General features: G+C 30.2%; 1 long non-coding RNA gene across 5 annotated transcripts; it reads left to right on the forward strand.

Annotated features, from left to right (window-relative positions):
• The first annotated feature begins 1,254 nt into the window (after positions 1–1,254).
• Positions 1,255–7,743, forward strand: LOC145949314 (uncharacterized). 5 transcript variants are annotated; one of them, XR_014428404.1, is made up of 7 exons: positions 1,255–1,410; positions 2,081–5,238; positions 5,345–5,503; positions 5,828–6,004; positions 6,282–6,398; positions 7,293–7,350; positions 7,456–7,743. It is a non-coding gene; the product is annotated as an uncharacterized LOC145949314 (long non-coding RNA). The 5 variants fall into 5 exon arrangements; XR_014428401.1 differs by having other exon boundaries at positions 1,256–1,410; positions 5,345–5,720; XR_014428402.1 differs by having other exon boundaries at positions 1,256–1,410; positions 5,345–5,429; positions 5,535–6,004.
• Positions 7,744–16,221: the final 8,478 nt, after the last annotated feature.

Here is a 16,221-nt window from a genome sequence, read left to right on the forward strand (position 1 = left end):
ATCTAAAGTAATTAAGTCATTTAAATAAAAAAAATTACTAGAATGAATATATAATTTAAAATAAATACTATAAAGAGAGACAAACAAATCAAAAAGTATATTACATATATAGGATTGTTCTATACATGATCATGTGTGTAATTGTACGTATATATCCTGTTTCACTGTTTGTTTAACTAATAAAGAATTGGAACTATTTAAAAAAAAGAAAAAGGAAGTTTAAAAGTATTACTGAAAAAAATAATTTTTTGTTTATTAAATAAACATATTAAGTTTAATTCGAATTAATTAGTCTGAAATTTATATTATTTGTCTGATCTTAATTGTTGTTATTATATTAAGACACTTTGATTGTCCTTGCCTTACTAAAGATTAAGTAAGAATTTTACTTTTTTTTTTGGATACAGACATTAGGTGCTTTTTCTGAAAGCATTATATTCAAATTGAATAAGATTGATATGAAGTTATTTCTGTTTTACTATTTAATGCATATGAAAATTCAGAGTTGGACATTGATGTTGTTAATTAAACAACATTTCATGTGATCAAAATCAAAATTACATTGGTAATGGCATGTTAATTGGGTTTAAAAAAAACTTATTGTTTATGAGCAGTGATTCGTCATGAGCAATGAGATGCAACTCTAATAAATTAAGGAGGGAGGATAAGGATAAGGTTGAAGTTAATGAAGATTGATTAAAGAAGATGAAATGGAGCTATCTAGGAGCACCCACTGGAATATTTTATGAAAAAAAATCTTATCCAAAACCCAGCACCGGAAGATGTCTTTTCTTTACACAGCATTAAGAAATAAACAAATGGAACAATAGCATCCTGCCACGTCTAGAATCTACAAAACGATGCTACAAGTATGTCCCTTATCGTATTTTCTTTCTGGTCAAGCTAAATCTTGCTTCAACCAAGCCTTTAACTTTTAAATGCTAAATTATTCTTTTAATTTATTTTTTTACTATTTGATTTATTATTCTTTCTATTATTGAAAAATTATATGTAATCCCTAAAATTAAAAGAATGTAATAACATGTTGGGAATGTATCCCACATATCATGCATATAACAAAATAATATTGTTAGTTAATTTTAGATGAAAAGAACAATGTTGGATATTTTAATTTTTTATTTCGTCTTCTCATCTTAAAGAGATATAAACTTATCTCCCTACTTTATTTTAGGATGGGGATGATTGTCCCTCTTAAAGATTTAATTCAAATGGACAATTTACAGTCAAATTTGTTTATAAATAATTGAATAGTTTGAATATAAGTGGAGTTGAAATTAATTGGAGAAAGATTTGGAGTTGAAAGGGTTCTTAGCATATCAAAAGTTTTATATGGGTTGGAAGAAGTGGATACTTGTCTTCTCATGTTGAGTCCACTTATCATGTTCTCAGGTTAGAACTATGGGATCCATTTGGAATTTTTTTTCTAACTGCAATTATACATATTGAATTATGAGAAACATATCTCACAATTTCAAATCATGGATGTCTTATTTTGGGCTTTATTTGAAAATGGGTTTCAACAACCGTAGATAGTCAAAGTTACTCGTGTTGTTCATGAGGCTAACTATTTTGCTAATTTTATTGTTGGGAAAACCTATTCATAGCCTATTGAGTTTTTTTTTTTTTTTTTTTTTATAATTCACCTCTTGCAGAGGGTATGACTAGATTTTCAGAATTTTTTTGAGAAACATAATTAATCTTATAACTTATTTTCTGAGCAATTTTTTTCCAGAAAAAAAAATAAGTTTTATAGATATTTTAGTTTTCTTGTGTCAATTTCTACGTAGCTTGGGCTTAATAAAACAAACCAGCCTTGTAGCTGGAGTCAGAGAGTTCAGAATTTTAAGGCCATTTGCTTGTATTTTTATTTTTGTTTTAATTTTTAATTATAAATAGTCATTTTATTTTTAATATATTATCTATTTTAAAGATTTGTATAAGATACATTAAAAATATATTTTTTCATTTTTTTTTTCATTTTCTGTTATAATTATTGAAAATATAAATAATGTGATACTTTTATTAAAATAAAAAAATAACCAATCGTTGGTTGGTGCAGTGGTAGCATGGGGCTGTACTTGGTAGGGAGGTCTACGGATTGATCCCCCACAACGGCGATTGGGAGGGGCTTAAATACCGTAATCCTTGGACCCGCCCCGAATCCGGATTAGTCGGTCCATTATGGTTCGGATACAGGGTGGTTATACCAAAAAATTAAAATAAAAAATAAAAAGGCACTGCGATGACGAAAACGGACGCGTAGTTTATAAAAAAATATCCACGACCTTGTTTCTATTTTTTCAGTGCTGATAGAGACAGGGTCCACTCGAATGGACTAGGTTTCATTGGGCTTACTTTGGGCTGACTTTTCTTAGAGTCCAAATTGCGTATTTGTAAGTTCTGAAACTAAAAAAACAAAGTGTTATTGTAGGTTTATACTTTATTTTATCATAATAATTTTTTCTTTTTGAGAAAATCAACATAATATTAAACAGTTGAAAAATTAAAACCACTATTATAAAATATATATTAAACATCTAAACAAAAGTATTTTCTGAAAAATTAAATGAAGGTAGACAAGGTTAGGAACAGTAACTTAAAATAAAAGGTTTAAATACTCATCTAGTTCTTGTAGTTTCATAAACTTTATCAAAGTATTTAATTTTAGTCTTTATACTTATAATTTTTTTCTTCAATTCTCTATTGTCTATTTATTATAGGAACTAAAAAAATAATGTTTACACAACTAAGTAAATTAAAAGATAAAGATGATAAAAAATATATATAGATTAAATGAGCATTTAAATCAATAAAAAATAAAATATTTTGATAAATACATGAAATAATATTACTTATATTAACAATAAAACATAATATATGTTTTTCTTTAGTTTGAGTTTATATTTTTTTGCAACTCTTAATTTATTTTTTTGATCTGAAAAAAATAATATTAATATGTGATTGAAGTTTATGATTGTTTTTTAATAACTTTTTAAAATTAATTTGCTATATAAAAATTTATTTGTTTTTGTATTCAAACAAAATTGAATATCTTTAAATCTTTATGAACAAATTTACTAATTTTTTTATATTTATAATTTCGATTATAATAGCCACATCTCATACCATAAACCATATGTATTGAGAGTTTGGATCTCTCTTATCTCTATTGACTATTATAGGATTCTTCTATTGTTATTACAACTTGGAAATCTCGATTGTATATATCATTCTCTCTCCAATCTAATTGTTGTGCAGTAACTAATTAATAACTGAGATTTTTGCAAGATATTGTCTCGACGAAAAACACAAAAGGAAATGATCGGAGATAGCATGATTACGAGGTTTCAGTCTCCATCTCTATTTGCTTTCAAGTGTAATTCTTTCTTCTCCTCTAAGTACCATAAGCATTAAGGTTTTGTTTTCTCTCTCCCCAAACTAACTTAATTGTTAAGAAAATATGAAACATATGCACAATAAAACCTTACTCAGGATAATTTACCTTCATTTTAGTGTATCCACAAGTTTGGACTAGTTTTTTTTTTTTTTTTTTTTTATATATATATAGGTTCCTATTAAGAAAAGTTTAAAAAAAATAAACAATCGTAAACTAAAGTTTTTAAAACGAAACTCATCTTGTTGACCCGTAATTTTTGGACTAATACTCCTCAAATTTTCTGGATCCATTTGGCCAAGTGTTTGGGTGGACCGTAATTGCATTGTTTGAATAGTCAAAATGATAATCATTTTCAGCAAAATATTGGCAATTTGGCACATGGTACGCGACATGCGCCATAATCGGAAAACAATAGCAACACCATGCACTGAAGCTGGAAATCATTACATTTGGCATGTGTCTGTGTCAAAAGTCAAAACATTCAAATGTAATAACGTTAATAACAACTGCAAATCACATATCTGGTTGTGGTCTTTATGTTCACTGTTGTAACTTAAACATATCTCCGTCTGGTGAATTTCTTTCAGAACTGCACAAGAGAAAACCCAGAGCTAAACATGGACAATTGCATATAGTACCATGTTTCAAAATATTTTAGCATATGGATTGTTGACGATAATCATAACATTATTTTAAACCTTCCAAACAATCCTTAAATCAAACAGCGTGTATCGCGGGTTTGAAATTTTTTCTCCCCGAGGATGCATGTGCCATAGTGGGCAAAAGGGAGAATCTTGTTCTCACTTCAAAAGTTAAATCATGTATTCCTATAAAGTGTTGTCTAAAAGGCTCCAAATCATACTACAAAAAAATTAATTAAATATGGCAGTTTTAATATGGCAGTTTCAAGAAACTGTCACTATTTACTTTATAATACGACAGTTATAAAACTGCCATTATTTTCATTCAAAATATGGCATTTATAAGTGCCAATATTTTAATGACAAAAATGTATGTAAAATATGACATTGTTCTATTTTTAAAGATGTCATTATTATTTGCTTCTAAACTAAACTTTATTTTCTCTCATATTTAACTTAATAAATTTTGAAATTTGAATTCCCATTTTTTGTCTTTATTATTTATTAAGTAGATATTCATTTTATTAATTATTTAAAAAATTCATTAAGAAATTTTAAAAACTTAAAACTATAAATTAAATTGAATCTTAATTAATTAGAAGTATTAATACTTTGTTGGAAGGATATTAATATTCCTTGCAAATAATAGCTGATTGCACTAAAAAAAATGCTAAATAAGGGAAGTTATTTTGTAGAAGTTTTTAAATTTTTTTATAAATTATTAAAAATTTAAGAATTTGGTTTAACGTCAAAATGAGTTGAAAAGTGCACTTTTTTTTTACTCAATCTATGGAGGTTTATGACCTCTTCTAATTAAAATTTTTATTTTTCTGCTTAAATTCTTTTTCTTTCCTCTTTAAAATAGAAAAAATTAGAGTAAATTAATTTTTTCCCTCTCAAATTTCTACCTAAAAAAATCTGAAAATCATTCACTTCCCTTCCTCTCGTACATTTCCAAAAAGAAACCCCTAAACCTAATTGCTTGAGTTCTCTCTCCCTACAAAAATCTCAAAACCCTTCGTTTATCGTCGCCGTGGTCGTTGTGCTCTTTCGAGTTGTCGTTGCTGCCATGATTCCTCGTCATTGTGCTTCCTTGTCGTCGTGCTCTTCCGAGTTATAGTTGCTGCCTTGCTTCCTCAGCTATAACAGAACAAAGACGTCTCCATGCTTATTATTTTGGTTAGTATTTCTGCCAAAGCGTCTTGGTTCTTGAAGCATTGTTGGTAAAAATATTCTTGAAATTGGTTTCGCATACTAAATGGATTGATGTGAGTTTTGTCAATAGGAACAGCGGTGCCAATTTTAGGAAGTCCCCTTGTGCATGTCGAAAGGAATTTGTTCTTTTGTCTTGGAAAAGAGAAGAGACGACTGTAAAACATCTTGTGCAATTTAATTTAACTTTTGGTTGGAAGTTTTATAGTACCAATTTTTGTCTCTCCAAAAGGTAGCTAAGAGGCTTTATTTCTTCTTCCCAGATTCGAGGGTTTCTGTGTTTCTTGTTTCAGGAGAAATTGAAGAGCAGTTAGATTACGTAAATTTGTCAATCTGACAACCTTGATATTGAGACTTATGTTAGAATGTGTTGGGGAATATATTCGGAGCATTCTGTCAAAAAAGAATTTGCCTTCTTATTTTATTGTGTGACGAGCACTAACTGAAAAGTTAATATCAAATATTTTTTTATCTTAAACATATTGTTAATAATATCAGCAGCTGGTTTAGCTGCATCTTGAACCAAAGTAACACCAAGCTGGATTGGCTGGTTTAGGTGCTGCATACGTTCAGTTGAATTGAGTGCTGGCTGGTCACCAAGCGGTGCAGGAGCTGCTGGAACAGCACCACTTTTGACAGCTCCTGCCGCAGCATCCGTGCAATTTTTCACTTTAAACATATTGATGCATATATGTTTCCTAATCTAGCATGTTGGAGCAAGTGTGCGATAATAGTATGCTCTTAACCCAATTTTTTTTATAAAAAAAATATCTTATTTTCATCAAATCCATTTTTATAAATTCATTTTGCACATTTGATTTTTGTAAATTCTAAATTTTTAAACCCATATACTCATTTAGTTTAGAGTTTTAATAAATTGATTTTGAATAAATGTATTTAAATAATCTATGCTTTGTTGTTTATTTGTATCATATCATTTTTATGCTCTGTTGGACTTATTAATTTATTTGTATTTCATCATTTTTATGCTCTGTTGGACTTCTTCCAAGACAAAGTGACAGAAGTTTAGGTTCCTCCACTTTATCAGGCGGAGCGGCTGAATCTTCCACACCTTTCTTGGAAGCCTCTCTTTGAAGGATGTCAAAGAAACAAAGTTGAAGAGAGCGGTATTCCTTTTCAACTTTTTCTAGCATTATCTTCGATCTTTCATTCTTTTCTTTCATGTTACCCATTTCAGCTTTAGCAGAATTAATTAAGTTTATCTTCCTATATTTTGGAAACAAGTTCATAAAACTATCTGTCAATTCACATTTCAAAGACACCTATAAGCTTGAACGTACTTAGAACAAAAGATTCCTCCTTATTTCTTATTTATGCATCATATTTTATGTCAAGGCTAAGCTACACAGTAGTTTCCTATTCATATTAATAAAGGTAATGCTAATGTTTCCTGAGAAATAGCAAATTGAAAAAAGTATTCAATTAAAGTGGAAAAGTCAGTTTCTTATTTCTATGGTTTAATTTGGTGCAGAAATTAAAAAGATATTCTTCAGAAACTATTTCCAACGCAGCATTTCTTTGGATCTGATCATATTAGTTGAAAAATAGAATAATTAAATGTAAACGTTTTTTGACTTTTGTTTCTTTCAAACTTGGTTCAAGATAGTATCTGTAGTAAAATCTTGTTCAAAACATAAATATTATTAACAGTCGTTCAGTTTAATCATGAGATGAATGAAAATTTTCCTGTTTTGCCTACTGCATAATTAATTTTCAAGTTGAACAATTGATTTTCATGGAAATTAAAATATTAAAAGAGAATTAATAAGTAAAATGTAAAATCAACTAAAATTTGTAAATCTGCTATAAGTAATTATGAACACAAATCCTCTTAAGTTAATCACCTACTCAATGCATTAAGCATAATTATGAACACAAATCCTCTTAAGTAACTTGAGTGTTCAAAGAATATATTGCGTAGATCTTTCATGAAAACTTTTTGTTCTTATATAGCTATTAGTTTTATATGTTAGCTATATATTGATTCCTTGATTCCTTAGGTTGTGCATAAGGCTTTTGGACGTATTGATTCCTTGATTAACAACGCTAGTGACAAAGGTAATTTCACTCCCCATTTTTCTGCTTCTATATAATTCCTGTAATATATGCTTTTTTTGTTTTCATAAATAATATTATACATATACCTTTTACCTTGTATTTCAGGCATCAGATGTTGGAAGTGGTGCTCCATCACCAAACAACATAAGAGGATCATCAAGAGGAAGCAATGGTGATAATGAGGGTAGCCAAAGGAAGGCTAGTTAGGCACATTAGTATATTAGAAAATGCTACTTTAGTTTATGTAATGAATCTATAACTTATGAAGTACTTTGACTCTGTTTGATATAACTATTTATGTTTTCCCTGGTACAAGTAATGAATGAATCAACTCTATGTTTTGTATTTTGTTATTACAAGTTGAAGTATATTGAATGAACTTGGTTGGTTGAATTTTTTAAGAGTTGTTGATTACTTCGATTTCACACAATTATGACATTTTAAATATACAGGTGTTTTTAATATTTAAAATATTTAATTAAAAATTCAATTTTTATAAATAATTATGATAAAAAAATATTTATTTGAAAATTATGACAGTTAGAAGTGTCATACTTTTATGTACAAATTGTTATAATAATGGCAGTTTGATCATGCCATATTATTATGGAAATAATGGCGCTCAAAATTGTCATTATTAACCTATATAATTATTTTTATTGTGTAATTTACGACATTTTAGAGTGTCATTATTTACACGTCTAAACCGTTGCTTTATACAATGTATTAAATGGTGGGTGTTGCGACGGTGCGCTTGTAATCGTCGTTTTTTACTCTGTGACGGCATAAATTATGGCGCTGCACGGAACCGCCACACATGTATATATTGATGGTCATAAATGTCATTATTTACAATTACAACTGCCATTATTTACAATTACAACTGCCATATATATAGTTGTAACGATAATATAATTGTTCATGAAATTAAAATTTAAAGGGCAAACATTTACATAAGGTTGTTGGATCTAACTACATATTTTTGAAGAATGAAATATATATAAGTAATAATCATGGTTAACTAATGCATGAGAAGCATAAGTAATAATTGCGACTATGCAAAAAAGCTATTTTGATTGAACTAAGAGGTGATAGATTAACTTCAATAACATAGTTATAAGAAAATAGATAAATGTCAAGCAGTGTTCTTAAAATATTGGTTAGTACAAAAATTTGTATTAATTAAACAACTATTTATTATATATAAATACAAAAATATTTAGTATATATTTTTAAAATAGTTTAAAATGTTTATTAGGATGTATTTAATATATTTCAATAATATCTTTAAAACACTCGTTAAAAGTTGAAAAAAGTCACGGTTAAATACTCGATGGGAATTTGTTACTCATCAACAATTCCATATTCTTGTTTTTCCCCTTTAGGTAATACAACATTATAATTTAAGAAGTCGTACGTTTTTAACATTTAAGTATATATACAACAGCTGACTCATATAAAACAAGTATAAATAAAGAGAAAAGAATTTCAGTCGTGACTATTAATATTTCAACATATCTATAATCTATTTGTATAATGCATATAATTTATTAAAAAATATTTCCTTATTAATAATAATAATTACTTGTTTTATGCTATCTTTATATAACATTGTGTTTGCTATAGGAAAGGAGTAGAAGGAGAGGAAATAAGTAAGAAATTATTTAGTATAAAAAAAGAGAAGAAATACAAATTATTATAAAAATATCTTTTTTACCCTTATTAATTATAATTTCCCCCTTCTTTTATGGTAACTCCCCAATTATTATTATTATTATTATAATAATAAGACATGTGATAATGTAAAATAATCAATTAGGGCCAGAGGAGGTGGCGAATGGCATGATTAATGATGGATTTTTAGTGTAAATTAAGTGATTATGTTTTGTAAGCAAATTCAATATCGGCTTCTACATAATCAATTTTTGTTTGCACCGATTATGAGCACGTTTGAATGTTCATCACATTCAGCTTGATTCGCATTGATTAGAAATTAACGATGATAATTTCTATTGATTTATTAGACGTCAAAAGATAAGATTGATCCAATTTGTTCCATAAATGCACAAGTCTACAACACAGATGGGTGTGAACTAGTAGTGTTTCAATAAACAATTTTTTCGCACTTCACTTATTTTTTGCTGGGATTTTTTTTTTCTATATGTACGAACCACAAAATTTTGTCTAAATTATTTACTATTGTCTTACCAAACTGACAAAGTACGTACAATTTAAAAATTCAGCAACGTTATGGTACACGAGCTTTTGCTATGATTTTTGTTTATTTTACAAAACACATGTTTTAATATAATTTGATTTTTTTTTCACAAAACACATGTTTTAATATAATTAGCTCAAGTGTAAATTAAAAGACAAAAGAAATTGGATTATCAACTGAAAACGGACATCACATGTAATCAACATTATTTTAGTATTCGTACAGTACAATGTGCACTAACAAGCAATTTCCTTAAAAATTAGCAGACGAGGGATAATTCTATTTTATTTCAAAAGACGAATTCGTATATATCACTCACTTATACGATTCTTGCCATTTAAAATTTTTGTTTTGAAAAAATACGTTCGACATGAGAACAATTTCTCTAAAAACAACATTAAATAATGAATCATATTTCCTTTTTATAAAATCTTTATTTATTTTATTTTTAATTAATGTGAGATTAATTTTTTTTAATACATCACACGCTCTATATTATTAGGTTTGACGAATGATTCTTTTAAAGTAAATATTTTATGATAATAGATAAACAGTAAATAATTTTTTTAATAATTAAAAATAGAAGATTTGAGTTTTTTCTAACAAGAAAGCTAGCACCAGTTAGTTGCCTGTATTTCACTGACTTAAGTTAAAGCTGCCCATTAACACATTACATCCCATTAGCAGTCACGCAATTGCTTGCCCAATCCACACGGCTGCACTATACAATCATATCATCTACTTATTCTTTAAATTTGTATCTACCCCACCCCCCCTAATTAAAATGTACAGATACATAAAAATGTCACTACCTGGGCCCGTGTTTATAATATTTAAAACTGGTTCCATTAATTCTTATTAATCTCATATTCCCATACTATTTGTAAGAAAAGAGGCAAAATCCAAAGCCGTGTTTATTTCCGTTCTGTAGTACGTGGAGCTATATATGTTGGTGAAATTAATTGTCAAGCAAGAGAATAATATTGCATTCATTAACAAATAGTTTGGTGGTGAGTTAGGTTGCCTTTGATAATCGCATTCACGTGGAATCACGATCTAGTCAATTTGACATGTATATCCATCCATTTGCGAGAGCCATTCATAATTGGGGTGATTTTGCTCCAACAAACTGCTTCATTGGCTGATCAAAGTCCCCAATATTAAAAAACATGGAAAATAAATATGAATACGTAGTTAGGTTACCTCTTGCAGTCCAAGCTCAACCTCTAACTTCGTCTACTTTTTAATACATGGGAATAATAAGGGTTAAATAAAAAAAAATAACTATTTATAAGCAAACCACACATATATCTTAACTCAAAATTATAACATGTAATTATAATTTTTTTTTTCTTATATACTACTCAATATACATATCCTCGTCTATTATTGAATAGATTTAATTTATTCATATTTATACATCAATACCGTTTTTCGTTCACGCCAAAAGTAGCATATATGCAAAATTCATTATGTCAATATGTCATGTAATTAACTTAGCTAAGAAGCTTGCAAGGTTTTTGTAATATAACAAAGAGGGCTGTCCATGGTAGCCTATTACGGAAAGTTAAAGGCACTGTGAGATGATTTACCTGTCCATGAACCAGCTTTGCATGCACTTGTAAAGGGTGCACATGTGGCCATGCGGGAAAGCTTGAAAAACGCAAGGAAGAAGAAAGATGCCACACCTTCTTGATGGGGCTAGACGACGCATTGTATGGAACAATTCGTTCCAACCTGCTCGCTACAGACCCTATGCCATCCCTGAACAAAATGTACTCAATTCTTGTACAAGAAGAACGAGTGCGAAATATCACCCAAGAAAAAGAAGAGCGTCCGGAAGTCATGGCCTTAGCAGTTCAAGCAAGCGCGAAGGTCAAGGGACGTGAAAACAAAAGTAAAATTGTTTGCACACACTGTAATAGGGCAGGACACGATGAAGCCGGTTGTTTTCTGCTCATAGGATATCCAGAATGGTGGGGAGACCGTCCAAGAAACGATGGAAAAATAGCTGCACGAGGACGAAATCAAAACCGAAGTGGAGGAACAGGATCAGCTACCTCTTGTGCATCAAAGGGACTTGTACGCGCTAATGCAGTACAAAAATCTGATTCTAATCCTGGTGGTGATGCAGAATACGGAGGACTGAGCAAGGAGCAATGGAAAACTCTGGTAGAAATGCTTAATTCATCCAAAGTCACTCCAAATGAAAGCATGACTGGTATGTTTAAAAATAATGCATGGATACTTGACAGTGGAGCATCAAATCACATGACAGGAAATTTGCAAAACCTGTGCAATGTGAGGGACGTTTCTGGATGTCCTGTTGGGCTTCCAAATGGACACACTGTTATTTCTAACAAGGAAGGAACAGTAAAACTTATTGATAATTTAAACCTTGAACAAGTACTTTATGTACCTCAATTGAAATGCAACTTGATTTCTATATCGCAATTGTCAGATGAATTAAATTGTAATGTCCAGTTTGTTGGTAATATGTGTGCTATACAGGACCGAACCTCGAAGATGCTGATTGGAGCGGGTGAACGAAGGGATGGACTCTATTTCTTTCGAGAGGCCCTCATGAAGAAGGTATGCAACGTTGAAGGAATGAATGAGCTAGAAGTATGGCACAAAAGGTTGGGACATCCATGTTGGAAAACTACTCAATTAATTTTCAATGTCAATGGAAGTAGAATTAGTACTGTCAAAAATAAAGTTTGTGATACATGCCAAAGAGCAAAGCAAACTAGAGAAACATTTCCTTTGAGTAATAATCAAGCTTCTAATATATTTGATTTGATACACTGTGATTTATGGGGTCCATATAGAACTCGTTCATCTTGTGGTGCTTCGTATTTCCTTACAATTGTTGACGATTGCTCACGTGCGGTATGGATCTATTTGCTAGTTGATAAGAAAGAAGTCATGAAAATGCTAAAAAAAAATATTTTCTATGGTAGAAAGGCAATATAACAAAAAGGTTAAAACTGTGAGAAGTGATAATGGAACAGAATTCATTTGCATGAGAAATTATTTTCTAGATCATGGGATAATTTTTCAAACTTCATGTACGAACACACCTCAACAAAATGGGAGGGTCGAACGCAAACATCGACATATTCTCAATATTGCCCGAGCTTTGCGATTTCAAGGTAATTTGCCTATTGATTTTTGGGGAGAGTGTGTATTGACAGCAGGATATTTGATCAATTGCACTCCAAGCACAGTTCTAAAAGGCAAAACACCATATGAAGTGTTACATGGACAAAAACCCTCCTACAATCACCTACGTGTGTTTGGTTCGTTATGTTTTGCTCGCAACCAACACACCAATGGTGACAAATCTGCAAGTCGAAGTCGTAGATGTGCCTTCATGGGATACCCTTATGGGCAAAAGGGTTGGAGAGTTTATGATCTTGAAACTCATGAATTTTTTATTTCACGAGATGTGCAATTCTTTGAAAACCAATTTCCATATCAGTGTTCTAAAAATGAAAAAGAATCCTCTCACTCCTTGCCTGCTGATAATATGGTAGACACTGTTCTTGATGACATGGAATCATCAACAGACCTTGCTCTGGAAAATGGGGGTACACACACAAGCACTATAGCAGTCACAGGTTCCGTAATGGAGACTCCGGACATTACTAGAGGCATTCTTGAAAACTTCGTTCCAGACACTCACACCACAAACACCACAATGCCCAGTAATCCTGATGAAAATTTGTTACTTGGACGTGGGTATCGTGTAAAACAGCCATCAACAAGACTTCAAGGGTATGTAACACACACTGTGCAGAAGATGAGTCCTTCCCCTAGCTCATCAGCTCCATCACATCCTTCAGGTACTCCTTATCCTATTGCTCACTATGTAAACTGTGCTAAATTTTCTTTGCCACACAGACACTTCCTTACAGCAATCACCGTTGAAAAAGAGCCCCTATACTTTCATGAGGCAGTGAAAGATGCAAGATGGAGACAAGCCATGCAAGCTGAGATAGATGCACTGGAACGTAACAATACATGGAGCATGTGTTGGGATTCAAACAAGTCCCACATTGATAAAATAATACAACAAATAACAAATTATATAATATAAACATACTTCAATGATGAGATATTGTCCGCACGTAACAATACATGGAGCATGTGTTGGGATTCAAACAAGTCCCACATTGATAAAATAATACAACAAATAACAAATTATATAATATAAACATACTTCAATGATGAGATATTGTCCGCTTTGGGCCTTAGCCCTCACGGTTTTGCTTTTGGTCATCACCCAAAAGGCCTCTCAATCATTGAAGTATGTTTGTATTATATAAGTTGTTATTTGTTGTATTATTTTATCGATGTGGGACTTGTTTGAATCCCAACAATCCTCCTCTCAAACAAGGGACCTAACCTTTCATGCAGCGAAATCAGAGCTGCAGGTTGGATTCGGTGACAACCAATAACCCTATAACCCCTCATAACTCATAAAATATAATGTGCTATATAAAGACAGATTTCGCTGCATGAAAGGTTAGGTCCCTTGTTTGAGAGGAGGATTGTTGGGATTCAAACAAGTCCCACATCGATAAAATAATACAACAAATAACAACTTATATAATACAAACATACTTCAATGATTGAGAGGCCTTTTGGGTGATGACCAAAAGCAAAACTGTGAGGGCTAAGGCCCAAAGCGGACAATATCTCTTCATTGTGGAGTATGTTTGTGTAATAACCTTATAAAAATAATTCATAAAATATCCTCTCAGACAAATACCATAAAAATAACCCCATCAGTGATATCAGAGCCGCAGGTTGGATTCGGTGACAACCAATAACCCTATAACCCCTCATAACTCATAAAATATAATGTGCTATATAAAGACAAATTTCGCTGCATGAAAGGTTATGTCCCTTGTTTGAGAGGAGGATTGTTGGGATTCAAACAAGTTCCACATTGATAAAATAATACAACAAATAACAACTTATATAATACAAACCTCTAACTTCTTGAGGGGGGTAATACCGTAACAACTTCTTGTTAACAGATTGTTAACAAAGTTTGTTATGAAAATTAGAAAAGATTGATTATTAATTTTTTCTGTTAGAATCTAAAAGATATTTTAGGAATAGTTTTGTGTATATAAACAATAGACCATTAAGGAGTAAATTCATCTGGTACCATTATTCACATATATCTTAACTCAAAATTATAACATGTAATTATAATTTTTCTTCTTCTTATATACTACTCAATATACATATCCTCGTCTATTATTGAATAGATTTAATTTATTCACACTTATACATCAATACCGTCTTTCGTTCACGCCAAAAGTAGCATATATGCAAAATCCATTATGTCAATATGTCATGTAATTAACTTAGCTAAGAAGCTTGCAAGTTTTTTTTTTTTTTTTTTTTACACCTACTTGCAAGTCTATTAAACACTCGTAATAATATTTACGTACGTAACAGGAATTAATATTTTCATTTTTAATTAATTTAAATATCTAATAAAAGGTGATAAATACTTCCTAATTATTTCCCTTTCAAGTCACTTGTTCAAACTTTCATAATAACTTTTGATACCTAAAATATCAAAAAAACAAATTTAATACACACTCATATATATCTCACAAATTATATTTTCATTTTTATTTGGTTTTAAAAAAACTAACAAAAAGTGACAAATATTTCTTAGTTATAGTCCTTTCAAGTTTCTTGTTCCAATTTTCATAAATTTTACACACAATCACAAAAATATGTTTTTTATTTCATTTTTTTCCAATATAACAATTTTACACAACATCCTTTAACCTTTTTTTTTTAAATGAAAATAAACCCAATGCATTTCATTTAGAATTTGTTGAACAATACATGAAGGAATGTAATTGAAATCACAAAGATCAACATATAATTTAGTTAGTATGTTTAGGTATAAAACTAATATTACAATTTGTCAAACTACCTAACACTTAGATCCATTAGTTCACTACTACACTAAATACTTAAATATTTGAGATAAACAATCATTCTTCAATAGTCTGTCTCAAAAGAAATAGTACCATGATCTCGATCATAAATCCAAAATAATCCTTAAATAGTGCAAGTGCCTCACATTCATGTGGTTAAGACATAAAGTGAAAGTAGTGTGCTTGTGCTCTAACAAAAGTTCAAGTGTGATCTCATAGTATCCCAAAATGAGGAGAAAATCAATGAATGAATAGAATTAGATAGTGCAATGAATATCAAGATTCTACATATTATTGTGTTTAATGCTAATTTGCCCAAATTTCTTTAACTTTGAAAATAAAATATATAATTTATATTTTAAGTTACTATTTTTTACAACTTATTGTTGTTGATAGACTACATACTCCACAAAAATCCTCTAACCTATTATTACATGCTTAAGATATCTTGTTTATGATAATAGTTACATGAAAAATCAATTTTCTTAATAATGCAATTTATATTATGTGATGATTATGATTAATTATGCTTAATACTATAATTAATTAGGTTTAATATTATAAAACACTACAACTTGTTAGAAGGAACCAAAGTATGCATCATATACATGTGACTATCTTTTGTAAAGTTTGACTATGCTAAAGCGTATAGCACACATAAGAATTATTGATCGAATA

The sequence above is a fragment of the Cajanus cajan genome, chromosome 8 (assembly GCF_000230855.2).
Source record: "Cajanus cajan strain Asha chromosome 8, NIPB_CcT2T_4, whole genome shotgun sequence".
NCBI classification, from domain to species: Eukaryota; Viridiplantae; Streptophyta; class Magnoliopsida; order Fabales; family Fabaceae; genus Cajanus; species Cajanus cajan.